We start from the raw sequence: 9,935 nt of genomic DNA on the forward strand, positions 1-9,935 counted from the left end.
GCTTTTTTATTCTTCAGTCATGAAACAACCCAGAAAAATAATCCAAACTGATCTCAGGAGTGAAAGACCGATAGAGTGGCAGCTGTTTTTGAGCCAGGCTCCTTTGTCAAATGGTGTCTGTCTAAACCCCTTCTGCTCCGTATGAGACATCCCACCAAAAAAGCCCCGTTTCCAGCTCCCCTTTCCGGCAGCTGCCGTTGCGCTGCTCGCTGCTCTCGGAGCTGCCGGCACCTGTGTCTCGCCGTGATGCAATCTGGAGGCTCCCACTGTTTATTTCAATGTAAATATTTTTTTGTTGAGAAACAAAAGGGCTGGAAAAAGGGAGGTTATGGGAATATTCAGGATGAGATAAGGAATCTGAGGCAGAAAAGAACACACCAATTACCTCAGCTCACACACTCATCTGCCAGATGAAACCAGTTTTACCGGCTGTTGCCCAAAGGCAAAACACCATAGGGCTTCTGATGTCATGTTGGCCTTTGGTTATGAGCCCGGGTAAATGGGTACCTGGCACAGAGAGAAAAAGGGCTGTGCTGCTTAATGCCAGCTTCAGGTATTTATGTTCGTCTAGCATCAATTAAAAATACCTCTGTCTCATTCTGCCTGCCTGCCTGCCTGCTAGTGTAGCATTCATTTTCTCTCCATAACTCCTCAGATTGCCTTGCCTTACAGTTTACAGCAGCAAAAGTTGGCACTTGCCTCTGGCGTGGCAGAGGAAGAGAAACCATTTCACTTTCATGCTACTTTTCCCCTGCTCCGTCTCCGCACAGAGCAGCAAAGGTGTTTGATGTGCTCGTTGTCTTGGAGAGGTGATGTACAAGGCCAGCACTGTTGTTAATTTGCCATGCCTCAATAGCATTAGCTTTTTCCTTAGGATTTAAATTGAATTGGTGGCATTGCTGGGACGATATAGTGCTGTAGATCTGAACCGTGTTCAGTGTACTCATCAGTCTTTTTTTTTCTTTATTATATTAACCTTCTTTTTCCTTTTTTCTTTTTATATTGGCAAAACCCAGCGAAGCAGACTTTATGGTGCAATAATTCTGCATGTTTTGGTTATAAATATCCTGAAGCAAAGTTAAGGTTTTTCATATAACTATCAAAGCAACAAACCTGTGTCTGCTTCAGCACAGGGAGTGAAAGGGACGTTTTACACATAAAAGCTCGTCAGTGGGTGGTAAACAGCTTTGGTCCTAATACATATTGCAAATAACTTTGCTGTGGCACAGGCTGACGGCTTTGGTAAAATTGGTAGCATCTGACTGAGACGCAACAGTTAGCTGTGCTAGCTGCTGTCGTGGGAGCCTAACCAGGGTCTAGGTATTCAAGAAATCCCAGGAAAATCAGGTCTTCTGCCTGTTGCACTACAAATGACTTGTCTTGCTTTTGAAATTTCCAGTTTTCTCCTTGAGAGCAGATAATGCCACAAAGTAATTTAAAAGCAGAAGAGGTAAAAATCAATGACTTCAGCAATAGCAGTGCAGATGGTTTACCCCACTGCGATCTCTGATCTGGGTTTTCCAAGCAGACTCGTGATTTCAGTGGCTGACTTGGCAGGTGCCCAGCATGATGCACCTTGAAACAGCCAGACTGTCTGAGAGCAGATGCTAAATGGTTTCTAAAAATCAGAGGTCTTCAAGAGTTAAGCTGAACATCAAAAGCTACTAAATATTTCACATTTTCCTTCTTCCTTGGTGTTTCATGCACTCAGAATGGCAAAAACTTCACAATCCGAAGTCAACACAACAGCATGAGTGTATCACTGGCTTGCAATAGCATCTATTTGAAGGGATGTTTTAAGAGTCTGCAGTGCTGCAAGGCGGCTTTTTCTGTACTGCTTCTAGCAAGGATGTGCTGATCCGAGCATTCAGTGGCATGGTTTATTTATTAGAACTTCAGTACAGGTTTTTTTCTCTCCCCATTGACACAGGATTAAAATTAAACATCCTTAACTGCGTGAGATGAAAGCACAGCTTAGCTCATTCAGGTACGTCTGCATTAGATACATGTGTAAGTGATTACCCTTTGCTAGCTTAATCTTGCATTCATGTACAGACAAAACTCCCCCGAGAAGGCTCGCCTGCCTCGGATGCTCAGATGAACGGCCACAATGCCCTGAGGTGGCAGCGGTTGGACTGGGCCAGGGCAAATCCCTGCAGACTTTGATTCTCTGAAGGCCCCATCCATAGCTGTCATCGATATGAAGAGGGCTTGTCATTAAGACTGGAGGTCCTCAGGAATGCATGGGATCTGTGGCCCAGTAACTTTACCTGCTGAGCACAATGCTCCTCCAACACGAATCACAGAATGTCCTGAGCTGGAAAGGACCCATGAAGATCAAGTCCAACTCCTGACTCCACACAGGGCAACATAAGAATCAAACCATATGTCTAAAAGAATTGCCCAAACTCTTCTTGAAGAGTTAAAGCTTGATAAATCATCTCTTCTCTAAAGATGGGGAGCCGGGACCCCACACTGGGAAGCCATGAGGACACCAGGGCTGGAGGAGTCTGGCTGGATAGCAGACATGTCCAAGAGTTCAGCCCCCCTCGTCCCCATCAGAGCCTTCCTGCAACTTCCTTGGGGCCCTGTGTTGTATTTTAGCCTTATTTGTGGTGGTGGGAAGGAGCCAGCCTCCCCCAGCCTGCCCGCTGAGGTCTGGGCCCATCCTCACATGTCCTCCTGCTGGGGCCACCCCACCTCCTACTCAGGTAGCCACTGCTTCACCTCCTGCGTGTGAAGGCCTCGTCTTATTAGTGCTGTAAAGCCAGCAGCCCTTCGTAGCCATGCAGTTAAGTGCAGCCGGAGAGCAGAAGCAGTCTCTGGGGAAGGGCGAGCAGCCCTTCACAGGAGGGAGCACAGAGCTGGCTGGCAGGAAGGACGGGGCTCGTTTTGGTCATGCTGGCTGAAGCTGGCCTCCTGGCACCACGACTGGCTGCGCTGTGGTGGCTGTCACAGCCTGGGTACGGAGAGGAGCAGGGCCAGGCCACCATTACAGCACTCCTTCCACATTCCCCAGCCGGCGCAGACTTTACGGCAGCGCCGGGCCGAGTTTGGGCAGGGCCGAGGCCAGGCAGCACGGCTGGTAGCCCCGCCGGCACCGAGCCCTGCTGCAGGTGCTGCCCTGGCTCCCTGCCTGCCTCTGTGCTGGGGACGCGCGTTTTGAAGTCAGCTCTCACCACTCCTCGGGGATGGATGCGCTGCCAGCGGTTATTTGGGCTGTCTCACATGAGGAGTTTGCTCATACCGGTTACCAAGTCTCAGGCTGAGGGAAATGGTGGTTCCTTACCAGGGGTCTCATCCCTTGGTGCTGCCTCTCTGAGATGTCCTGCTGCTGGTGCCTGCAGGAGCCCAGCTGGTGGCAGGGTGGTAGAAGGGGGTCCTCAAGCTTTACAAAGTCTGGAGGTGAGCACGGTGCTCTGAAAGCACCAGGAGAGACCGTGGTGGAAGGTGCAATGTGCTTGCTTGTCAGAGGGTCTTGCACAGCGTCTCTACAGCAGACCAGCACAGATGTAGGCTTCAGCTGAAAGGAGCCGCAGTAATCACAGAACCATAGAGGGGCTTGGGTTGGACGGGACCTTAAACATCATCTAGTCCAACACCCCCGCCATTGGCAGAGACATCCATCACTAGATCAGGTTGTTGAAAGCCCCATCCCACCCAACTCTGAACACTTCCAAAGATGTTACCTAGAAGCTAAGCACTTGCTCAGTAAGGATCATGAAATGCTCTGCCTGCTGGAAATATTGAAAGCACAATTTGCAGTCTTGTACACAAGCTGCTTTGAAACACAGCCTCATCCTGCATGCAACAGGCTACAGAAGCAAGGTCTACCCTTCCCTTCAGACCCCCTTAGTTAATTCCTTTTTCAATAACTAACAAGTTTATTGCTTTGCCTGTTGCTCCTGTGCATATGGAAAGGGGTGTGATGACGCTGAAAGAAGCTGCCCAGAGTCACCAGGGTTTGGGCAGGTGGCCTGGTATGAAAGCTATCATCACAAGGACACATGGCCTGGTTGGTTGGTGATTACAGAGTAGAAAGGAAGAGCTGAAACTGATGGTAGAGCTTGGACAGTGTTACTGCAAACACTGCAGCCAAGATCATGCTGTAGGCGTTGAGGTGTCTTGGTTCACAAAGCTTAAATCAGAAGATAGGGGAAGCAACCATGTTACCAGTGCTTGTAGAAACATAATATATATGAAAGTGCTTCCATCTTCCCAGAAGTAAACAGAAATTAAAATGTGCTCTAAGTTTGCACACAGAGAATCATTAACGTTGAATAGTTAGGGACTAGAGGGAGGGAGGGAAGGGGGATTTTGGGTATTTTTTTCTTTTTTTTTGCCCAGGGCAAAATTTTCAACACTAACTAATTAATGTTTATAAAGCACTTTGCATATATAGTGCCTTTCATCAGGGGATCTCCAAGTATTAGATTATATTATCTGGAAGGCCTCAGGCCTGTGCATACTAGCCCTATAAAGTATTAGCCTTATAAACTTTAGTAATTCACTTTGTTTTCTTTTTCTGTTGCCTTTTTTTTTTTTTTTTGGTTGGGTTTTTAATCTTCCCTCTTCTGAAAATGTGCCGAGCATTTTGGCTGTGTATGTAAAAAGGCGGTAAGAAGGGTGGTGTCAGCCAGAATGACCATATGAAAAATCAGGGGCCCATAATGCACTTCTCAAATCCCCTAATTGCCGGAGTCGGGGAGTAGCAACCGTGCCAAACTTAAATTGAACTATAAATCCCACACGTCAAACAGGGATCAGTAGGAGGCACCGGCGCTGGTTGGGGAAGCAGCGCTGATATTTGCTCTGCATTACCTGGTAATGACAGCGGGGACAGGGAGAGCAAGAGAGACCTCTATCTATAGCGACGTCAGGAAGCAAAGGCAAGATACTGGGAAGGGGGGAAGAAGCTTCTGCGTGGGGCAATCTGGTGGCTCTTCTGCATCGCATTCAGCTTCTGTTCCTGAGGGAAAAGGCTTGCTGGTAGCTGGAGGGGCAAGGCATGGCCACGGTCAGCCCCGTCTGCTGTCTCCATCCTGGGCCGAGGCAGGAGGCAGAGTACCCCAGAGCCACACCAACGGTAGTGAATCCTCCATGTGTCAAATCTAAAAAGCCTGCTTGGGTGTGGGCTCGGCTGATGACTCAAACAATTACTTAACAATAGCTCGTTGCGTGAGCTGGCAGGGATGTAGCCAGGTTCACAATGGAAAAAATGTGTGGGCATTTCTGCTTTAGCGAAACACATGGGGAGCAGACTTGCTGCTGCATGCAGGAACTACCAACAGGGAAAGCAAGGCCTTGGGGAGCAGAAACTTGACAGGGACAAAGCAGAGGATGTCTTTGCCCTTACTTGCACGTCTTACAGGTGGAATTCCCCCAGCTGAATTTAGCTGGGTAAGGGCTGCTGCTCTGAAGCCAAGGAGCAAGCAGCAAATCCATTCTTTCGAAGAGTCAGCGGTATTCAGAAATGAAGAACAGAGCCATCCCCTCCGAGGCCATCTTGCCTAGACCAACGCACCTCTGTGCACACTGGGAGTTTGCAGCGGAGGGTGGGAAATCCCTCTCCTTCAAAGGAAAGTTCAGCAGGCTGATGGCACACGTAGCTAAAGCCAGATGAGTGTTGCTTCATAAAAACAGCTCTTCCAGAGCCTGCACACACTGATGAGCTTGATGGAGAGCTTGCGATGAGTAAAATTATTCACTCATCACTCCTGGGCTGACGCTCTGGGTCCCAGAATAACCGCTGTGGGCAACTCCAGGGGGAGAAGCAGGTGGGAGAAGTGTGTAAGGGGGCCAAGAGGAGTGGCTTGCCAGCCTGAGTGAGGTCAGCCTCAAGGAATGGAAATTTGTATCCAGGAAACTGGGCAGGTGGGATTCAGCGAGTAGCTCAGCAGGCCTGCAGTGTGGACAAAAGGCTTGAGAGGACGATCCATGCACCTTGCACTGTGCTCTCCCTGTCCCCAAGGAAGAGTGGGAGCTGTGTACAGATCTGGGGTGGGTGTTTGCTGTGTTGACTTAGAGCAGCATTTGGGCTGAGACAGCACAGCCCCGGCTGGCAGGGAGCAGCTGGAGATGGCTTTGCCATGGAGCTCTGTGTTGTTCATCCCTGGAGCCAGCACCATGCCCAGTGCCCAGGAGGCCATGCATGGTGTTGGCTGATCAGCTAGAAAGCATGAGGGCCCAGCTATGGATTTAGAGTGAAGAGAGGGTTAAATTTCCCTCTCTGGAGACTACATCGCAGAGACTCAGCCTGGGGGAAGCTAAAGGTCTCATCACCATGCTCCAACTGAGAGTGTAGGCTGACTTACTACACATGACCCCAGTAAGCATTGAGAAGGGCTTCTCCTGGTCTCTCTCCCCCTCATGTAGGTGTGGTTTGGGAAGAACTGGGAGAAGAGGAGTGGAAGCAAGAGCTTCTCTGGGGTGTGGTTGGGTCTGCTCCCCTGGGGCTGTGACTGTGCACGTTGCCTTGGATCCTCATGTGCTCTGGGCTCACCTCCCTCTCTCTGCTGCTGTGCTACATGCATGGTGTGCCTCCCACTAGTGAGTGTGGAAGCAGACCTGTGTATTCATATTGGCAAATGAGACCATCTACCAGATAATGAGACCATCTAACAGATAAAGAGCCTTTAACAAGGCGAGCAGGCATGTTTACAAGGTGCTGCTGGCTGTGCTTGTACGCATTATTCTCACCTCGTCTTTGATGTAGGCACTTCGCTTATGGGACAGGCTAATGTGCTTGGTCCTTCAGGCCAGGATACTCCCACACTTGTTTGTTATGCAGCAGGAGGGAGTGCTTGGTGCTGTTGGTATTACCTCCAACCTAGGGCAAGAGTGGATTAATTCACACTCATCAATAGAGGCCGAGGCACCTTTTCCCTTTCACCGAACTCAGGAAGCAGACGTCGCTGCACGAGGCCCCGGGGAGCCCGGGGCCGGGCATGACGGCTCACAGGTAACCATAACCTGGCTTTGAGTCATTCCTCCGCTGGAAGCCGACCAGCTCATGAGCTACCGTTGCAACAGCTCCTGCTCCTGTTAGGTTTTAGTGGTTTCGCTGCCCGCTGGTTGCTGTCTCTGCCCACCAGCTTAGAAGTCACCCGGATTCCTCCACCATGGGCGGCTGGTACAAATGCTTCAATGCATAATGCGCCGCTCGGCTTTGAAGGAGAAAGCCTGTGAGGTTTTTACCCACTGCAGCTCCACCCTTCTCCGAAGCAGGTGCACTGCCGACTGCAGACTTCAGTCTCAGCAGGTCTGGGAGAACTGGAGCTCTTTGGCTGCTCTTCCCATTTGCATGCAATTCCCTCTAACTGCCGAACGCTCTCCCTGTGACAGGTAATTTGCCTGCCTGACGGGAGCTCGGGAAGAGCCATGCAGCCTGGGATTTCCCCACGTTTCTCACCAATGAGGTCCAGTGGAGACGCTCATGTAACTGTGAGCTGGGACAGGAGTGACAAGGGGGCAACACAACAGCGTGGAGGTGACATCTGCCAAGAAACAAGACACTGGTCCAGTGCAGGGGGGCAATGCTAATGTGCATTGGCTTGGGAAGAAGGTCTCATGGTGGTGCATAGGCAACCATCCCTGGCAGTCTTCTCCCAGAGGGGTCACCATGCAGGTCCTCTGGTGTGGACAACTGGAGCTGAGCAGATGGAGTGTGACCAAGGAACTTGAGAGGACCAACACCATGGCACTGGCAGTGGCTGAGGGACTCCAGAGGGGTAGACAAGAAAGGACTTGCAGCAAAGCTGACTCTGCAAGGCTGAGTTGGGCAACAGCAGTTTAGATCAGTGATAGATCTGGAGGGCCTCAAGTGAGGCAGGAGAGGGAGGAAGCTCCCATCTCCTGCCAGCACAGACATATTTGGAGGTGTGGGTGAGGGCTGCTCGCTGCCTGGGGCTTTGGGCTCCAACAAATTGGGAGATTTTGTCTAGCACTGCCTAAGTATTTCATGGCGCTCTCCTGTTTGCTTTTTTTTTTTTTTTGGGGGGGGTGGAAGGGGGTACAGTGGATTTTGGGTAAGGGGATATTGATTTGTTGTCCCAGATAAAATATCTTCAGCTCAGTATTATAGTGTGTTCTCGCAAAGTATGGAAAGCAAGAGGACAAGCATGATTATGCTGGATTTTCTGGATATGAGCAGGGATGCATTTGGCCAAGAGGTTCCATCAGCTGAGGGGCGATGGTTCTCCCTCATCTTCAGGGAGGAAGGATGGTGCAAGAGGCAGCGAGCTGCCCGGTGTAGGCGTGTTTGCCTCAGCATGAGGCTTTCAAGGCAATCTCTGGTAATTCATGTCCCTCCAAAGCAGGGGCAGCTCTCCTTGCCTTGGGGAGTGCTGCTTTGGCCCAGGCTATGCAAGTGTTTGAATTACTTGAAGCAATGGCTCTCTCTCATTAAAGTCCACACGTCTAAAACAGAGATTCCAATTCCTCACCTACCAGGGCTCGGCCACCCCTCCAGGCGGCTCGGCGGGGACACCAGCGGCAGCGATGTCCCATGGCAGAAGAGCGGGGATGGGGAGCAGTGCAGCCAGGTGGGCTGGGAGGATTTGGAGGCTGGGCTGATCGTCTGGTGCTGGGGAGGACAGGCTCCTGTGGGCCTCGCCTCCAGCCCACAAGCGCTGGCTCCCAGAGCCAGGGCATGAGCTTCCCCTGGAGCATTGAAAACAAGGAGGGAAATACCCTTCAGAAACTGCCCAGATTTCATATTTGAAATTCAGACCACCAGTCTTGTGATTCCTGGAGATCTGATTCATGCTTTTTGAATGTGTGGGTTTGGCAATCTTGCGCTCACATTTCGAGCCGTTTCCCAACCCCTTATTTTCCCCAGAGGTGTTCTTACTTTTCCCTTTTTCACTCCTGTATACATGAAATAAACTGCTCGGGGGGGGTTGGGGAGTTGTAACCGATAGCAAAACTCAACCATTAAATTCACAGCGAGCAGCTCACTAAACAACACACACACACACACACACATACACACAAATTCCCCACAACTTCACAGCATACACTAAGCAGGGCGGGTGGCAGCAGCTCCTCTCCCCCTGCTTGGCCTTGGGGCAGAGGCAGGTGTGGGGCAGGAGGGTGCTGCCCCGGGCCTCAGCCTGGCCCTGGTGTCCCCATGAGCAGTGTGGGGGGTACCGAGCCCCTTCCCCACCTCTGGGCATAGGCCTGGGGCACAACATACACAGGTCGGCTCAGGGGAGAGCTCTAGGGGCCTCTATGGGGGTCACCAAATGGAGGGTGGCTGTGTTTTGGAAGGGTGAACGTGACTTTGGGACTCATGTTCAGTCAGGTAGCAAAAAATCCTGATTTTTTTTAAGGCTGAGAAAGCTGGGGTTGTTCAGCCTGGAGAAGGGAAGGCTCCAGGGAGACCTTATAGTGGCCTTCCAGTACATAAAGAGGCCTACAGGAAAGTCGGGGAGGGACTCTGTCAGGGATTGTAGGGATAGGACAAGGGGGAATGGTCTTAAACTAAAAGAGGGGAGATTTAGATTTGATATAAGGAAGAAATTCTTCACTCAGAGGGTGGTGAGGCACTGGCACAGGCTGCCCAGAGAAGCTGTGGATGCCCCATCCCTGGAGGTGTTCAAGGCCAGGCTGGATGGGGCTTTGGGCAGCATGGTCCGGTGGGAGGTGTCAGGGGAGGTAGAACTGTAAGGTCTTTAGGGCCCCTTCCAACCCAAACCGTTCTATAATATGTTTCTTCTCATATTTTTTTTCATCCAGTTGTTGCAGGGCGTATCTTTATCAGCGCAGATATCAATCAGGGCATAAGTGCTAGGTAGCACCCAGTGCAGAGAAACAGCATTAATTACCCAAAGCCGCTACAGCACGCTGCTCAGCTTCCCATGGACAGCCGGCTGCTGGCAGGGTACGAGGCAGAGCCCCACGCCCAGGGGAGTGGAGGCTGTTTTCAGTTCCTT

Source organism: Anser anser (assembly GCF_964211835.1).
Source record: "Anser anser genome assembly, chromosome: 2".
Lineage (NCBI taxonomy): Eukaryota > Metazoa > Chordata > Aves > Anseriformes > Anatidae > Anser > Anser anser.